This window comes from Cydia splendana, chromosome 4 (genome assembly GCF_910591565.1).
Source record: "Cydia splendana chromosome 4, ilCydSple1.2, whole genome shotgun sequence".
In the NCBI taxonomy this organism is placed as follows: domain Eukaryota; kingdom Metazoa; phylum Arthropoda; class Insecta; order Lepidoptera; family Tortricidae; genus Cydia; species Cydia splendana.
Window position 1 is genome coordinate 608,182 of NC_085963.1, and position 19,483 is coordinate 627,664.

Genomic DNA, 19,483 nt, shown 5'->3' on the forward strand with positions numbered 1-19,483 from the left:
CGTTGACATTGGGTCTTTTTAAAACTGAATCAGTCCACATAACCCTGTCTATGTTTTGAAGGATTTCGTCGCAGGTTATGAGCGTGTGTGTTTATGCGTTGTTGCTTATTCAGCAAGCAGAGTTTTTGAAAATTTGTAGCACTTTTTTAGATCACAATACAGTTGCCAAAATTTAATTAGCGATTGTGAGGCCTTACTCTAGTAACTTCATCGATTCGAAACCTGCTTTTGAAATAAACACCCAAACAACATTAATACATTTATTTATTTATCCAATTAACAATAATACAGAAACAAACTGATCGTATTAAGTATAATATGCAGACCATATTACACTTAATACGACCGTGAATGATATCGCAAATAGGTATGACACAATTATACTCAGATCAATACATTTAACCAAATACTCCGTCGCTGGTGGCTGCTAGATGGCAAGTGGTCGCTCCCGCCTTGTGCTTGTCCTTTTATGACGTTGGGTTTGACAGCTCCGGATGTACGTCACACGCGGCGTTGCCAGGATCGTCGACGTGGTGTTGCCAAAATGCCGTGGCGACAACATCCGGCCGTCCTCTGCCACGAGCTACTCCTGGAGCTCGTTAGGGCCTGATGCGGAAGCTGTGAACAGAAATACACATAGGTATAACATATGTTAATTAAAACAGTGACATTGCTTTTAGTTCCATAGCATATGAAGAGTTTGAAAGTATCTTGGTTTCAACTAAGTAATGTTATAATTACTCTAGTCGTGTATCACCAAATACTATATGCAATAGCGTTCATCACAGATTCCTATCACATGTTATCGTACAATTCATAGCTCATGGAACGTTCAAAGCTTTAGCATTAGGCCTTTTAAAGATTAATTAAAGGGTCTGTAAGGTAATTAATAAGTAGTTATCATCTGCACCAAAATACACAAAGGAATGGTGAAACCATAATGGATATTATTTTGTAAACAGACTGTCTACCACTATGAAACACATTTAAATAAATAAGTTAATAGGTAAATAATATAGAAATACCTTTCATCGACAACATCCGGTTACTCCTCTATATGAATCCACGGCTTCATATTCTCCACGCAGGCCGTTCCATCATACCTTTTAGAACTTCTTTCAGCGCCTCGAAGATCAGTGACCTTGTACCTATCTTGTCCTAAAACCTCGGTAATTTGGAAGGGCCCTTTGTACAAAGGTAATAATTTTGTGCTATTACCATCATTGGACTGACTAGGAATTTTCAGCACAACTAAATCGCCAACATTATACTGTCTTGCCTCCTTTCTTTTTGAGTCAAATGATGCCTTCTGTCGTTCGGCATCTTTTTTAATATTATTATCGACAGTGTTTCTTAATGCAGTGACATCGATAGTACTTTCTAAATTATCATCAATAATCGCATCATTATTCATTCGAATTCGGTATCCAAAAAAAACCTCACTGGGTACTGCGGCTGTGGTTTTGTTTACAGTGCTATTAATGCCTTGTTGGATACTTGGTATGTGCGTATCCCATTTATTATTCTCTGTATCAGCGCCCATGCTGCGCAAGGCCTCTAAAATCGTCAAGTTGTATCGCTCGACTTGACCGTTCGAGCGAGGTACGGCTGTCGCGATAATATGACGTCTTATATGCCTAGCGTTGCAATACTCTGTGAATAACTTGGATGTAAATGCGCTACCCGCGTCACAAATCAAACGTTTTGGGTTACCGAAAATCTTAAAAATCTTATTTAACTCATTAATGACTACTATACTTTTTGTGTTTTTAACCGCCGAAATGAACACAAATTTTGTGAAAGAATCTACGAGTACTAATAAATAACTATTCTGTTGAGTTGTTTTCACAAAAGGGCCAAGATGGTCCACGTGCAGAGTATGAAAGGGCCTTGCGTATTTCGGAATTGGAAATAATTTACCGGGTTTTTTACCATGTATATTTTTGTAATAAATGCAATTTATACAATTTTTTATGTATTTTGTAACAGTCTTTTTTAAACGCGGAAACCAGAATTTTGCTCGAATTCTCTCAATAGTTTTATCTACTGCAAAATGTCCTACGTCGTCATGGTTTGCACGTATTACATGCCATATACAGCTTTTTGGAACCAACCAGCGCCTTCCATACTCTGTACGTCGGTACACTTTATTACCTAACACCTCGTATTCATTAAAAATCCGTTTATTAGACTCGGCCTCCCCTGACAACAGAATATCGCGAATACTACATATAGCTGCATCTTGTAACTGAACTGACAATAACCAGTCACCTTCTGTAATAGACATCACGGATTCAGTTTCGTTATCATCTTTCAACGGGTTCCGGCTTAAGGCGTCTACATGCTGCATTTGGCAGCCAGCCCTATGAGTTATGTCAAAAGTGAATTCCTGCGTATACAACACCCATCTACTTATACGTGGTACTATATTTTGTTTACTTAACGCAAATTTGACCGCATTACAATCTGTAGTTATTTTAAATTGAGTGCCTATTAAATAATGACGGAATCGTTGTAGTCCTGTCACAATTGCTAATAATTCCAATTCGAAGGAGTGAAACTTCTTTTCATCTTTTGTAGTTTGGCGGCTATAAAAATGAACTGGCCTTTCTCCATTTTCAGTCAATTGCATCAAGATACAACCTATTCCGTCCTGACTCGCATCTGTATAAAGATTTATCGGCAATTTAGGGTCAAAAATCTCTAGCACAGCATTGTTAATCAGTTTCTCTTTTAGATCGGTTACAGCTTTATCTTGTTCGGAACCCCAGTGCCAACTAATTCCTTTTTTTAATAAGTTAGTTAATGGTTTGCAAACTAGGGCGCAATTTTTAATGAATTTTCTAAAATAATTGACTAGTCCCAAAAATTGGCGCAACTGATGTACTGTTTTAGGAGTCGGATAATCTACTAACGCCTTTAATTTTTTTGAACTCGGCCGAATGCCATGTTCAGATATTTCGTATCCTAGAAATGTAATGTTATTACGAAAAAATGAGCACTTTTTTAAATTTAAAGTTAACCCGTTAGTTACTAACAAATCTAGTACGTGTTCTAGGCAAGCTATGTTTTCCTCCAACGTTTCTGTGGCTATTAGTAGATCATCCATATAACATATAACCTTTCCAAATCGCAAATCGCCCAAAATTGTATTCATTAGCCTTTGAAATACCGCAGGCCCATTGCAGACCCCGAACGGCATTCTAATAAACTCAAAATGAGAGTCACTAGTAACAAATGCAAGTTTGTGCGCATCCTCTGGTTTTACCCCAATTTGATAATACCCGTTTTTTAAATCAAGGGATGTGTAAAACTTACATCCTCGTAACCGATCTATAAGATCATCTATCATAGGCATTGGATATTTCTCTTTAACAGTTATTTTATTTAATTGCCGATAATCTATACACAACCGTTTTTCTCCCGATGGTTTATCTACTAACAAAGCCGGGCTAGCGTAGGCAGAACGGCTGTGGCGAATGATACCGTTTTTTAAGAGTTCGTCTGTAAGTTCCCGTGTTTTTGCCTTCTCGGCTTCTGACATCCTATAAGGCCGTTGACAAACAGGCTTATTTGACGTCAGTTCAATTGACAATTCTACACAAGATGTTTTGCCCAAGCTAGTCATGTCTTGCGATGTACACTGAGGGTACCTTGAAAAAATATTATTTACTATAGTTTGATGCTCGCTAGATAGATCACTAATCGAACTAATGTCTACACTATTTACGCTTAAGACCTGTGCAGGATCAAACGTTAAAGTATCTCCCGAACGCGTGTACATGATGCTTTTGTTCTCCGTGAAATTACGTCCTATTAACAAATTACATCCATTCAACATGTCAACAACATACAATGTTATAAATAGTTGCACATTGTCTACCTTCAAGTTAGCCGCGACTGCTTCGGTGACTTGGAAAGAAACCTCATCTCTAAACCCTACTAAACTAATAGGTTTTATTTTGAATGGTTGTAATTTGCATCGTTTTATTACATCTGCCGTTAAAAGTGAGCACGCGCTCCCCATATCAAAGAACGCATCGCACTCTGTATTATTTAAATCTACCTTTTTATAAAACTTTTGTTTTGAGTAAGAACCGGAATGAATCATTTTAACCTCAACTTCTTTTTCAGGTTTAGGTTTCAATTTAGACTTGCATGCAGCTTCTAAATGACCTATTTTACTGCATAAATTACAACGAATAGTATCTTTCACAGTACACGTATTTCTTTTATGCCCTGTTTCACCGCAACGATAACAAGCCATGTTATTTGAATGGTTGCCACTGCTAGAAGATGCCTCAATTTTGACGGCAGGATCCGACCTATCATTGCTATTAAGGCTTGACGAGCCACTGTTACGGTACGCAGGCTTAGGTGCTGTATACGAATGAGTCTTTTGAATAGGGGGCTTATCAGTCGCGGTGTGCGTTCTACCGTGCAAAAATGCAGCTAAATCTTCACAGTATCTAAAGTTCCCTGCTTCAACTGCCGTACTTATACTGCTATCTCCAATAGAACCGACGATGATTGAATTAATATCTCTTTCACTGAATCTTAGCTGTAATCTGTCAATTTTACCCTTTTGTTGAAAAAAAAACTCGTAAAGAGACTGATTAGGCAAGGGCTTTGTGTCAACTAATTGTTTAATCAAGTTGTACATACACCGTTTCGTTTGAAATGTATCCGACAATGTATTACGCCATTGTCGCCATTTCCATGACGTCCACCGAGTCTCATTTTTTTGAAGAGAATCTAACCACGTTTTCGCAGAGTTACGTAATTTTTGCAACGCTTGGTATTTAATCATATTATCCGACCAACCGAATGCACGAGCGTTAGCCTGAACCACATTTAGCCACATGTCTATGTCGTCTACCAGAGGGTCATATTCGGGAATAACTGATGATAGGACAACGTTTTGACTCACAGTTGGCGATCCCTTACGGCCACGTTTTCTTCTTTTTCTTGAGGCATGGTCGCTGCTGGAGCTCGAACTTGCAGAGCGAGATGACGAGCTGGACGATGTGCTTGATGTCGATGAGCTGGAGCTGGTGTCACGCTTCTTTGCGTGGCGCCTCGATCTCTTCCGATGGCGTGGCATGGCGTGGTGCTACTCTTCACTTCTGATGAAATAAACACCCAAACAACATTAATACATTTATTTATTTATCCAATTAACAATAATACAGAAACAAACTGATCGTATTAAGTATAATATGCAGACCATATTACACTTAATACGACCGTGAATGATATCGCAAATAGGTATGACACAATTATACTCAGATCAATACATTTAACCAAATACTCCGTCGCTGGTGGCTGCTAGATGGCAAGTGGTCGCTCCCGCCTTGTGCTTGTCCTTTTATGACGTTGGGTTTGACAGCTCCGGATGTACGTCACACGCGGCGTTGCCAGGATCGTCGACGTGGTGTTGCCAAAATGCCGTGGCGACAACACTTTCTTGACTTTCGCTTGATAGAAAAAAATCACGACAATAGGTCTAAAACGCACCTTAACATTTTTTTTTAATTCTGCTAAAAGCTGAAAATATCAAAAATACTTTTAAAAATGCGCTATTTTATTTTTGACTAAACTCGTCGGTTACTTTTTATTAACTTTCAAAATGTTAAATTCAAAAACATGATGTCCGCGATCCCGCGGGCACGCACAGCCATCTCTCTCACGCTTACGCTCAGTGAGAGTGAAGGAAGAACCTGAACCCACGGGGCCTTAGGGACGATACAGACGGACTGCAACCCGACTGCATCTTGTAAGGGAACTGCACGCCGACTGCACGCCAACTGCAACATCGGTGTGCAGTTCCCTTACAAGTTGCAGTCGGATTGCAGTTCGTCTGTACCGGCCCTTAAAGATACAGAATGATTATACGCTCTTTTCGAGCACTTTGTCCCCGGAACAAAACTTAGCAAATTCTTTGAATTTTGTGACTTTCTATCAAATGTCAAAATGACGGATGATTGTCAACGGCTTGTGAGTCGACGGACGTTTATGAATAACGCAATAAAAATGTATTAAAAACAGTTTCACTACAAAGCCACCACTACGTATGTGCTACGCCGTAGCCCGTAGCAGTATCATTCATGGATTCAGCCACGATGTATCTGTGTGAGAGATATTCCGAGTTTTAACCCCCAACGCAAAAACAGGGGTGTTATATTTTTGCCCTCAATGTCTATCTGTGAGGTGTTCTTCTATTGAGGTGTGCAATAAATATTAGTATTTGTATTGTATTATATAAAGTACATAATTCCTAAACGACTAAATAAATAAAGTAATTAAATGCGGTCGAACGTTTATTCGTTCCGCAACTACTGCTGTTAAAAATTCGGTTGTTAAGTTTGCGGTCGTGCTCGCAACTGCAATTTAGTGGCTGCTCGTTAAGGCGATAGCTTCTGTGTGTCGGGCACAAGCGTGAGCGGGTAGATGTGGCGTTTAATGACCTCAATACAAGACCAGCGCTGAACAATTAGGTTGGTTTAATTATTTGTACCGATTATCATTTTGTCAAAGATATGTCTTTGTTATATTTCGTGGGCTCCGAACTTTAACTAATATCAAAGAATGGCCCTATCCATCTGAAAGCATGACACATAACTTTGAAGCTTATTGCGATACACATCAAAAGTAGAAACAATTCGTCCAGTTTTTTCCCTCCTTACAAATACAAATGTTTTATTTAGAAAATAAAATTATAACAATATTACATTTATGCTGGCCACCACACTAGGTATAGCCTGTCCTGTGGTGGACATAATACGGACACAAGTAATAACAATAATACAATGAGGCTTGAAGGAAAAAAAAAGAAAAAAAATATTTAATTAAAAAAGAAACGGTGAAGGATGGAATTTACAGAGATACAGTTACCAGAGATGATAAAGAAAAGAGAAAGAAAAAAAGATCGAGTAAAGTACCTAATATTAAAACAAACATAAATTATGTTTTCCATTAGAAACAAAAAAATATTCTTTTTGAAATAAAATTAAAAATATAACAACACTTGACGTAACATGTGTGTGTGTGTGTGTATGTGAGTATGTGTGTGTACGTGGAGTGTGTGGTTATTTTGAGTTTATTCAATATGGTATCTTGATTACATTTTCTGTGTCTTCATATGCTAGGTGCATTAAGTTCTTTGATAACACTTTTTTTGCCTCGGAGAAGTGACGTTCAAATGTAGTTTTAACAGCAGTAACAGGAATTTTAAAAATTCGATTTTTAAATAATGTGTTGTAATTGGATGAGCTAAGTACTTTTCTATGTACGTACAACGCCACCCTTATTAAGTAATAGAGCTTCCGGACGCTGAGCACCTGGGTGTCATTGTATAGATCGATCGTAGGGTACCTAATTGGTTTCCTCAATGCGACCTTCAACACAGCTCTTTGCGCTCTTTCTAGTTTTAGAATAAGAGAGGAGGTTAAACCTCCCCAGGCAAGAATGCAGTAGGTAGTTATAATGAACTGGCCAAGAGCTAAATAAATAGTCTTTAACAGTGCAAAATCGGCTGATTCTCGTAGCAATTTCATTGTATGTATCAGCTTTCGGACCCGACCTGAAACCGCGGAAACATGCCCTCTGAAGTTTAGATTTTCGTCCATCATAATTCCGAGGTACCTCACTGTATTTGTTCTGGTCATGCAGTCACAAGTGCAATTTGGAACAGGGGCATTAATACAATTTCGATTATGAACTTTAATATCTCGATGTAGTTTTGGCGCAGAAGCTGAAGTCTATTGGAAACAGAGAAATTTGGTTTTTGATGTGTTTAGTGTCAAAAGATTCTGCCTTAGCGAAATTGACACTTGTGACATACCATTGTGTACATGTTCACAAACGTTCTCCCAGGAGGACCCCCGGAATAATATAATAATTTATTCGCCAATGAATTATCTTTGAAGAATTTGAAGTATGATGATAGTGAAGTTTGCTTAATATCGCGTTTGCTTAGAAGAAAGCATAGGAAAAAGGATCAAATTCATATATTTGAGTAAATAACTAACATTAGAGCGTCCGCTAGCTGGCGCCGGTGCACGGAGCAGGTTAGCGGGTTAACGAAAAATAGTATGAGCAACGCTAAATCACACGGACGCGTGAACCGGTTTTTGCGCCCGCTCCGTGCACCCCCGCGCCAGCTAGCGGACGCCCTTATGCATTATGCTATTACCTAGAAGTCAGTCGCTTATGACTTAAAAGCGGCCGTTTCATGTGACGTCAGTTGGTAGCTAGTTTCGTTCATGTGCTTTGTGTTCGCAACTTTACGCGTTACTACCCGCGTCGCGTCGCGTCGCAGAATATCATTTGTAACGCGTCCTTATGCGACACGCGACAGGCAATCTAATTAGGGCGTGTTCATTTCACTCAATTCACGCTGTATAAGTGTGGGGACTATAGCCCTCTCGTGCATGAGAGGAGGCCTGTGCCCAGCAGTCGGACGTATATAGGCTGAAATTATTGTGTTGTATAATAACGATAGTAAACATCATTGAATACAACTTGTATTCAATGATGTTTACTATCGGCCCGATTCGGATTTTGAAATAGACATCTATTAGATATCTTTTAGACATCAAAAGATAAGATATGATAACGATATGTTTAAGATCTAACCTGTCAAATATGACATTTGCGCGATTCTGGAGATACTCCTGAACGATTACCTCAGGATATGACTTAGAGATCCAATTCACATATGATAGATATCTTACGCTATCTAACGTAAAAGTGACATTGGTTGCCCGAATTGCGCTGCAAAAGAGAACTAGTTGATATCTAAACTATAACGTATCTAGAATGGATCTAGTACGTGTCGTCTCTTGTGAATATCTTGAAGTTCGAATACGGCAGTATGACCAAATATGGTTTTGATGTGACAACGGACAAACCATGGACGGAAAAAATCGATTTTTTCCAGAAACAACGATCAGGCTAATTCGAACGTACAGTCACCACACGTGATTGATATGCCATTTACGGTTCTTGCTAAATTGGAAATTCTATAGCGTAAGTATTGAACAATCAATTTAGCCAGGACCCTAAATGGCGCAACAATCGCGGAGCGTGATGGTACCCGTCAGAATGATTTCTGTATGATCTCATTTAGTTATTTATACTACTCATTAATCAAACTTCTTTATTCTTTGTTGCGTCTACGTCACCGGAGACGCGCACGTCACGCGAGAGTACGTTGACCCCACAACGTTCCTACGCTGCCACTGCCGCTAAGCCGCCTACTGTGTCCAAGTCTAAGCAGCGGCCGAAGAAAGGGGTGCAGAGCCTTCGTGAACCTGTTCACAAGGATCGGTCACAGCTGACTCTAAAAGAGTCGGGATGCGACAGAGATGGCTTCAAAAAGGTGGAGAGGAGAAAGAAGTCAGCTCGTCCGAATCAGTGCGGTACCGCACCGACTGGACCTAACCATTTGCTGCGTCCTGCAACACCGACGACGCTGCTGTATGTGTCCCGATTACACTACCTTACGAAGGTCGAGGAGATCGTGAAGTATGTACGAGCCGAGTCCGGATTCATCCTGAGGGTCGTGAAGTTGGAATCTCGACACAGTGTGAATTTTAATTCTTTTGTGCTGAGCGTTCCGACTGAACATTTAGCGACCTTCACCAAGGAGGAGTTTTGGCCGAAGGGTGTCAAGTTCCGGCGGTTCCGCGGCCGGCTCCCTGACACTGCGGGGTTGCGAACTGCATCGCAGCCATAATTGTGTTTTTAGTTTTAAGATATATTTTGTAATAATATGTACCTATGCTAGTTTTAAGGTATTTATCTATGGGCCAATAGTTGCCTGAAAATAAATGTTTTCATTCATTCATTCATTGCACAGTCACATCAATGACAACGACGTCGCAAAATATACGTATAAATATATTATCTTTATTTTATTATGTAGATGCTTTCAATTTAACACAGATACAAACCTAAAATACTGAAGCGTCTAACGGCCCGATTCGAAGTTTATGATACGTCAAATATTACGTCTAGATACGATATGGACTTGATATATTATGTCACTGTCAAAAGTGACGTTTCTTCAAACAAAAACGTCACTTCATAATCTAATCCATATCGTATCTAGACGTAATATTTGACGGTATCTTAAAGTTCGAATCGGGCCGTAAAAGCTTCACTGGTATAACTACAGCGGCGACCAACTTCAAACAACTTGTTACTTAGCATTCCGATGCAGAAAGTTAGTAAATAACGTCGGCAGTCGAACATTAAGTACACTAGTACAGTCAGCAGCAAAAGTTGCTAGGCGGGCGAGGTGTTCAAATTTTTTCAAAAAATTACCTTGACACGCCCTTATTCTCTTAACAATAAAGTCACGTCAAGATCATTTTGAAAATTTGACCTTTTCTGCTTCTGCTGCTGACTGTACCTACTGGTATATTATTCCAGCGTTTACATAGAGTACAGTTGAAGTTTCACTAACATGCTAGTTCGAGCGAGATGCATAGAAAGTAAGTTGCGTTCTCAATAGCGTTAATGTCAGTGCCAAACTGGTTTAGATACACTGATTTCAGCTGACGTTCGAATTGGCTTGAGTGTCAGCGTTTGTACACTTAAACTTGGGTTAGTATCATAAAAAAAATATATATTAATTCAAATTATTATGCATATTTTTTTCACTCAACCATGTAATCTTCCTTAAACAAGCACCTGGCTTCAAATTTGCGAAATTAAAACATTTTTCGAGGGAAAGTGACAGTAACTTTGGGGGTTGGCGTTGCTGAAGGTATAATTCAAGATTGGCGCGCTTATATCTTACCGCCCCTTAAATCCTGGGGTCGTTACGGACCCCTAATTACTTACGGGTCCCGTTGCTTGTTTTGTACCTGAAAAAAAAAAACAAGATTAAGCTAAGAAAATGTTTAGACATGTTTATTACTCTCAAAAATTATATATTATGAATAAACATATACATGCCAGTTTCAGAAATAAAGGCTCATAACAATTTCAGTTCTTTAATATTGTTTTTGTATAATAGCTATTTTGGGCTTTAATCTACACCTGAGCCTTTCTATTTCTGTTAGTGGTTACTTTTTTTTAAAGACTTTATATAATTATGTAGGTATTATGTTTACATAAAAACTGTTAGTAAGTACCTTTTCTATATGTTTTTAGATTTTTTAATTTCCCTAAAATATAGAGTTAATAATTGTAACACAATCTAATGGGTGTTATAAAATTGTATTCATTGAAGCGGCAAAACCTAAAACTGTGATCTCAATTTAATAAGTGTATGTCGCTTGCACCAATACATAATTATATATTTAAATCTGAGCGAATTAATATCAATTAATATCATTATTCCTAAAATGTTATAAAGCACGAGTAAAATGCCCCTATGAGGTAAGGTGTCATAAAACGAATAACACGCGTTTTAACTATATCCCAACTGGCTATTAAAGTTAATGCTCTCTTTACTCGCACGTTGACATTAACTTTAACGGCAACTTTAATATATGGAGGGCACGCGTGAATATATCGCGCCAAGTTTAGTATTCATGGGGCGGCGGAAGTTGGCCGTTTTAGCTAAAAAGCTGTTCTTTTTGCATGAAATTCTACGTTGAATATTGTGACGCGTGGAACAAATAAAACTTAAGATATAATTGAACTGGTTTTATTGATTATTTATTCAAACAATTATATATGTAATCGAACAGAGGTTTCCCTTATCAAGTTGTCGCAATCAAGAATGCGCCAGAATGAGCTCCGCAGGCTTTATATAACTTCGCCCCACCTGGGCAGCAGGTACAGGTGGAGGGGCACGCTGGCTTGGCTCGGCTGGCTTGGCTCGGCTTCCTATTGGCTGGTTTTGGGCGGGTAAGCTGTGGCAGGCTGGTGGCTATGGTAACACTCGGCTGTCCTGGAACAAGGATTGCTCCCGCAATAGGGAGTAGCAAATTAGCTCTCTAGCAAATCAATTAAATCTTCAGTCTCAAGCTGTTCATCAGAACTACTGGCGCTGTCAGATACAGGAACCGTGCTAGTATATGGTCGCAAGGAGTCAACAGCGACCAGCCCCGTAAAGGCTTTGTAACCTCTTAGTCCTTTAATACTCCGGATCCTGTACCTGTCATTACCAACTACCTTAGTTATGATATAGGGACCAGAATAGACATCATCAAGTTTAGTGTTTACTTTTGCAGCACTACTAGTAGGCGCTTGTCTCCATAAAACCAAATCCCCCTTTTTGTATATATGACTAGGCTTGCGCTTTTTATCAAAATTGTGTTTCATCTTATCCGCTGCTTTTTTTAACTTTGCACTAGCTATGCTACGCCTCTCCTCTATTGGCTGGGTAACCCTGTCGGAAGTAGCTATATCACAACGTGGCCTAGAACTGCTAGCAAACATTAGGTCATAAGGCTTGTAAGTTGTACTCGCATTAAAAGTATTATTTATTCCCCACAACACATCAGGGAGGCAGTTGGCCCAATTATTTGCTGCTTCGCTAGGATCAGTAGCGCGTAAAGCATTGAGAATTGTACGGTTAGTCCGTTCGCACTGACCATTAGCTCTTGGGCATGCAATTGAGGTTAAGATGTGCTTAAACTGTTTATCATTAGCAAATTGCTTAAAATTTCTACTTGTAAATGCCTTGCCATGGTCACTCACAACTTTCTCAGGATAACCAAATAAGGAAAATGTTTTTTTAAGTATCCTAATTGTCTCTACTGAGTTGACTGTACGGGTGGGTTCGGCAATGACAAACTTAGAAAAAGCATCTGTTAACACAAGCATGTACTGATAACCTTTATTTGTCCTGCAAAATGGTCCGAGATGATCAATATGTACCATACGCATAGGTTCAGTAGGTTTTGGAATGGGAAATAATTTACCCTGTTGCTTTCCATGATCCCCTTTACCATAAGCACAGTGTAAACATGCTCCTACATATTTGCGGATAAAGCGAGTCATCTTTGGAAACCAATATTCTTTTTTTATCAAATCAGTGCACCTCTGTAACCCTACATGCCCTATATCGTCATGATGCATTTGAACTATTTTCCATCTAGCTGATGATGGTACTACAAGGCGATTTCCCCCTAAAGTCTTCCGATATAACCTATCATTGGAGAATACAAAGTCTTTTGTAATATCGACTGGTGCCGTTCCTAACTTAAGCTGGTCAATAATTGACTTTAACTTGTCATCTTGGCATTGTACCGTATAGAACCAATCTGCAACTTCAAGTCTATTAATGTTCATAGTGTCAATTGGGTTCCTACTCAGAGCATCAACGTGCTTCATACGGTCCCCGGCCCTATATTCAATAGTTATGTCATAGTCCTGAATTGATAGCCACCACCTAGCAATGCGAGGGATAAGGTCGCGCTTAGTGAGAGTCGCTCGGACCGCTGTGCAATCAGTTACCACTTTAACCCGTTTACCTACTATATATACCCTAAATTTCCGTAAAGATTCTACAAGGGCAAGAGTTTCTAACTCGTAACTGTGATATACGCTTTCATCTTTACTCGTAACCCTACTAAAGTACATGACCGGACGTAAAGAGCCATCAGTTTGTTTTTGTAAAAGAATACCTGCAATTCCTGATTTACACGCATCCGTGTGTATCTCCGTTTGCAAAGTTGGGTCGTACAGGGCCAGGACAGGTTTAGTACACAAACACTGCTTCAATTGTTCGAAACTTTTGCCCTGGTCACTACCCCACGTCCAAGTAACGCTTTTCTTCGTTAAATCCGATAGAGGGCGAGCAATAATAGCAAAATTCTTGATAAACTTCCGAAAATAACTACACAACCCAAGGAACTGACGTATCTCGTGAACGTTACTAGGGATGGGAAACTGTGACACCGCTATCAATTTCGATTCGTCCGGTCGGATACCATCACGTGATATTTCGTGTCCTAAATAAGTTATTTTTTCTTGCAAAAATGAACATTTGCTCATATTAAGTTTTAAATTCTCAGCTCTGAATTTAGAAAGAACCATTTCAAGCATTTTAAAACCCGACTTTATATCGTATGAGGGTAGTAACAAATCGTCTAAAAACGCCAAGATTTCGCATTCACTAGGGAGGGTATCCGAACGGTCGTCATTGTGCCTGTCAGAATTTGAATTGCCGTTTTGTTGCGTACCTATAGAATTAACTAATTTATTCATCATTCGCATAAATACTGACGGACTGTTGGCGAGGCCATACGGGACACGTGTATACTCCCAACACCCATGTGAAGTGACAAAAGCGGTTTTGTGAGTGTCTTCGGGAGAAATTCTAACCTGGTGGTAGCCTTGAGCTAAATCTAATGTTGTGAAATACTTTTTGCCTGCAAGTTTTGAAACCTGATCTTCAATGTGAGGTAAAGGATACCTATCCTTAACTGTGATCGCGTTCAACGCCCGATAATCAACACATAGCCTGTGATCACCGTTCTTTTTTTTAACTAAAATAACCGGAGAAGCGAAATTCGATTCAGATTCTTTAATTATACCGGCTGCAAGTAATTCAGATACTTTGGACTTAACAATATCCTGCTCGCTGTGTGACAAACGGTAAGGTTGGCGATGTATAGGTTGCTCAGTTGTTAAATTGATTTTCATTTCTAATAAATCTGTACAGCCTAACTCTTTTGTATTACTTGCGAAGCAATCCTTGTAATCAGTTAATAAACTTGTTAACGTGTTATGGTCGTTTTCATTTAATAACCCCGTCTTTATATCCTTTACATTTACACCTCCAATCGAACTAATAGTGGCTAAGCTAGTGTGCAAAATAGAAGACACTACATTAGTTTGGCTGTCTGTGGCTGTGGCTGCAAAAGGCAATGGCAAAATAATATTGGCTTGTTTACTAACCTCAACCTTGCTTGGCGGCGGAGCGTTGCAGCTGTCAGCCCTGGTTAGCACCTCGCCTTTGCGCCAGACGACGTTGCGGGAGCCAGTGTTGACGATCTTGATGTATCCTGCAGCGCCCCTCAACATCGTGGCCGGGATAGAGTAGGAAACGCCAGCTAAGTCGAAATGTTGTGGACTGGTTACCACATCATTGTCTTCACTGTTGTCTTCTATGTTGACTTTGATTATAGATGAGCCAGGTAACAGGGTTTCGTTGCCAGTAGTAACCACTTTAAATCGCGTACGTTCTTCTATCATGTTTATCTGTTGAATAGGATCGTCCCGTGTTAAAGTGGCCATGCCCTTGCTGATTGTTAAAGTCATACCATCCCTATTGATGATAGGTTGTCCAACTAATAGGTGGTTGCTTCCCATGTCGACATCAGAAAGATGGGCCTTGCAGTCTACTTGTATACCGTCGATCTCTAGTTGAAATTCTACTAGCCCATGACTCCGCAAAAGGTGTCCAGAGAAAACTTTCAGGATCTCATTGGTAGGTGTTACCTGAAGATTAAGCAGCTTAGAGATGTGCAGTGAGAGGACATTTACTGCGCTTCCCGGATCAAGATAAGCTTTTATGTGGATGTCGTTGATTTTTGCCACTTTTTCGTAGACGTGATTGTAGTCCTGTATCATTTTAATTTCCTTAACACTGTTATCTCTGGTCGCATCAGGTTTGGTAGCAGGTGCCGTAGTAGTACTCGTACAACGTGGCGCAATGTGGCCGGGTTTACCACATTTAAAACATGTTCGCAGATCTGGTTGCGGACAATTTCGAAGTATATGGCCAGTCTTCTTGCATCGCGGGCAGGGGTCTACATCCGGGTTAATTACCTTCTTTTCGAATGACTGTCGAGTGCTGTTGTCTTTATTTGGCGGACGACTATTGGCGGCCGGCGGTTGATAGTCGTCTAATGCACAAAGAAATCCTTCATACAGGTCTTCTGGTTGATCGCACTGATATGCTCTTGCGTTAGCTTGAAGTGACGAGGGTAAACCGCGAATAATGCATGAAACCGTAGCAGAGTCGGACAGCTTGCAGCGAAAGCACATGGCCACCTTGTCTTGATAATATTTCGTCATAGACTCCGTTGATAGTTTCTTACGGTTCATCATCTCGTCTAGCATATTTCCGTAGTCACGATGCCTCGGAAACGCGCGCGTCAGCATAGTCTTCCACTCCGTCCACGAGTAATCGTAATCGTCGAGTCTGTTGTACCAACGTCGTGCTTGTCCTCTTAGCTTGTCCTGCAGATGAAATGCCTTCGTCGTGTCGTTCCAGCCGTGTATTTCGCCGAGTTGGTCGATCTTTTTTAACCACGCCGTTACAGTAGTGCATTCATCGCTGTCAGGGTCGAATTCGGGAATAAGTGATGCGGCACGGTGAACCTTTGTCTTGACTACCGGCATTTCTTCGTTGAGTTCGTACATAGCTTTTTGTACTTCGTCTTCCAACAAACGTTTTAAAATCTTCCGCGCCGGTGGTGAGTCATTATCCGAATCGCGTGGTGTTGAACCTGAGTCCCAACCAGGTGGTCGAACCAGGCGGCCAGTCATATCTTCGAGATTTCGTTTCATATTTGTAATATATTTGATCCCACTTTCTGAATATGTGACGCGTGGAACAAATAAAACTTAAGATATAATTGAACTGGTTTTATTGATTATTTATTCAAACAATTATATATGTAATCGAACAGAGGTTTCCCTTATCAAGTTGTCGCAATCAAGAATGCGCCAGAATGAGCTCCGCAGGCTTTATATAACTTCGCCCCACCTGGGCAGCAGGTACAGGTGGAGGGGCACGCTGGCTTGGCTCGGCTGGCTTGGCTCGGCTTCCTATTGGCTGGTTTTGGGCGGGTAAGCTGTGGCAGGCTGGTGGCTATGGTAACAATATTTTGACTTTTTTGTACTTTTTATGTCCGATTCAGGAAAATTATTATTATATAATTGGTGACAATAATTACACGAAATTAATTTGGTACAAATTTACCACAAATCTTCTAAATATCCAATTCAAATGAGGGAGAGGGGGCGAACGGTTGAACCAACAAAAAAAATCTAGAGACTGCTCACAAATTTCATGAGAATCGGTGAAGAAATGCGAACTGTAGAGAAGAACAGCCAGTCACATGTTCGCCCGAGCCGAAACGCAGAAGCTTCCCTCGCAATTCACACTCGCTCGATCAATATTTATACAAAAAATAATCATTTTCGGACGAGAAATTTTCAAGTTGCTGAAATAGTCGCCACTAGCAACTACCCATCGCTATGTATACTGTTTGTGTTGCCCGTGGTTCCCCTATCTTTGGCATATTTTTTTTTGTAATAATTCTATTGTGCATAATAACTTTAGGCATAATATACTGTTAGCATAAACTCACTTGGTACTGGATTGTTGCGCATACATACTCTACGCATAATTTTTATTGATCGAAGTATTTTTTGGCATAAATTTAATGTCCGAATCGAGACCTGGTATCTGTTTCATTTCGCATAATTTTATATGTAATAATTTATTTTTGCATAATTCGCCATTAAGCATGCAAAGTAATACAAGCATAAAATCTTATGGCATAGAAATGTTTTGCATACTTGCAAAAATCATATATTTATGTTGTAGGCCGAATATTTTTTGGCGGAAATTACCTCGCCGAATTTTTCCCAATTCGCAACTATTATTTTCTCATAATTTCATTTCTGGCAACAATTTGTTTTCGTGGGGTCACAGTTCTAACCTAACCTAACCCACTTTTCAGGCAACAGTTTGTTTTCGTGGGGTCTCAGTTCTAACCTAACCTAACCCACTTTTGTGGCAACAGTTCGTTTTCGTGGGGTCGCAGTTCTAACCTAACCTAACCCACTTTTCTGGCAACAGTTTGTTTTCGTGGGGTCGCAGTTCTAACCTAACCTAACCCACTTTTCAGGCAACAGTTTGTTTTCGTGAGGTCGCAGTTCTAACCTAACCTAACCCACTTTTCAGGCAACAGTCCGTTTTCGTGAGGTTCCAGTTCTAACCTAACCTAACCCACTTTTCAGGCAACAGTTTGTTTTCGTGGGGTCACAGTTCTAACCTAACCTAACCCACTTTTCTGGCAACAGTTCGCTTTCTTGGGGGTCGCAGTTCTAACCTAACCTAACCCACTTTTCAGACAACAGTTCGTTTTCTTGCTGGACGCAGTTCTAACCTAACCCACTTTTCTGGCAACAGTTTGTTTTCGTTTGTTTTGTGAGCTAAAAATCTGTATACATCCAAAATGCCAATAATATGTTCCCACCCAAAGTTTCAAAAATACAATAATAATGTTTTTTTTTTTACGAATTATAAACGTAGGCAGAGCTTTTAGTTAAGTACGGCTCTGCGTTAATGAGTCAGTCAGCCTCATATTTAGGTGTTTAATGCATTGTTAAATATAAATTAGACTTGGATTTTATACAATCTGACGCTTTCTTTAATTTTAACATTCGTCGAAAAACATTCTGCCAAATGTAGCTTATGACAGATGCGTTTTAGGTCATACAAGTTATACCAAATAGAAAGAATCTAAATACGTTTTCTTCGATGTAAATATTCGCCTAAATCCTATTATGGTAAACAGATTATGCAAATCACATTTCGGACATTTAAACAAACGCAAAATAAAATTATTCGTATCAAAATTCGGCCATGATAGTAGTAGTCTATTTAAGATTCGGACTTGCAAACATTCGGGCTATTGCATATTATACAAACTGAAGCTTTCTGCAAATATAACATTCGTCGAAAAACATTTCTGCCAAATAGGTTATGCCAGATGCGTTTCGGGTCACGAAAATTATGCCAAATAGACGGAACCCGTTGCCCGTACCTATACAGCCGACAACCGACACATGTAAGTCCCAAGATCGCTAAGTAGGTAAACTTGTTGAGCGCGATTAATACAACTTCCAACGAAACGGAGGGTCTACCGCGAACCACGTTCGACGTGTTGCCTCTCTGTTGCACTTGTAAATTTGTACGTAAGTGTAACAGGGAGGCAACACGTCGACCGTCGTTCGCGGTAGCCCCTCTGTTTGCCTCGACTCAGGGGTACCATTTCGCAGTATAATGAGGGAAATAACTTTGAATAATATCGCAAGGTTGATATGCCCACTGTAAATAACAGCCGTAACAGTTATTACCTACACAATTCAATAAAATTGTACCGTATTTTCATGAAGTAGATTCCGAACTAATTGGTTTTTAATTCGGCGTTCGCCCAGGGTCTGGAATGAACTGCCGAGGTATTCTCGATGGATTATTGTGTGGGGTTTTTCAAACGAAGTGTTCCAGATTTATTAAGGCGACCCTTTAGAAACCTATAAACTTTTAAAGCATGCATGTGTAACGCCGACGTGGCTTGATTTCCATCAACGTGATGTAAAATTGGACTATCAGCGGCCTCCTAGCCTAGTCGGTAGTGACCCTGCCTACGAAGCAGGATGTCCCAGGTTCGAATTCTGGTAAGGAGGTTTATTTGTGTGTTTATTACAGATATTTCGTCTTGAGTTATGGATGTCTTCTATGTATAAATAAGTATTTATTCATATACAGCGTAGC

At 39.9% G+C, this 19,483-nt stretch overlaps 1 protein-coding gene and 2 long non-coding RNA genes across 8 annotated transcripts in view; 1 reads left to right on the forward strand and 2 right to left on the reverse strand.

The window, feature by feature from the left end:
• Positions 1–19,483, forward strand: part of LOC134789644 (uncharacterized) — a 369,764-nt gene that overhangs the window by 244,797 nt on the left and 105,484 nt on the right. The gene's annotated exons all lie outside the window — the stretch shown is intronic.
• LOC134789635 (solute carrier family 12 member 6) overlaps positions 1–19,483 on the reverse strand; it is a 509,818-nt gene that overhangs the window by 214,807 nt on the left and 275,528 nt on the right. The window lies entirely within an intron of this gene.
• LOC134789628 (uncharacterized) lies at positions 247–3,681 on the reverse strand. Its single transcript, XR_010144098.1, has 2 exons — positions 1,026–3,681; positions 247–618 (listed from the first exon to the last, which is right to left on the reverse strand). It is a non-coding gene; the product is annotated as an uncharacterized LOC134789628 (long non-coding RNA).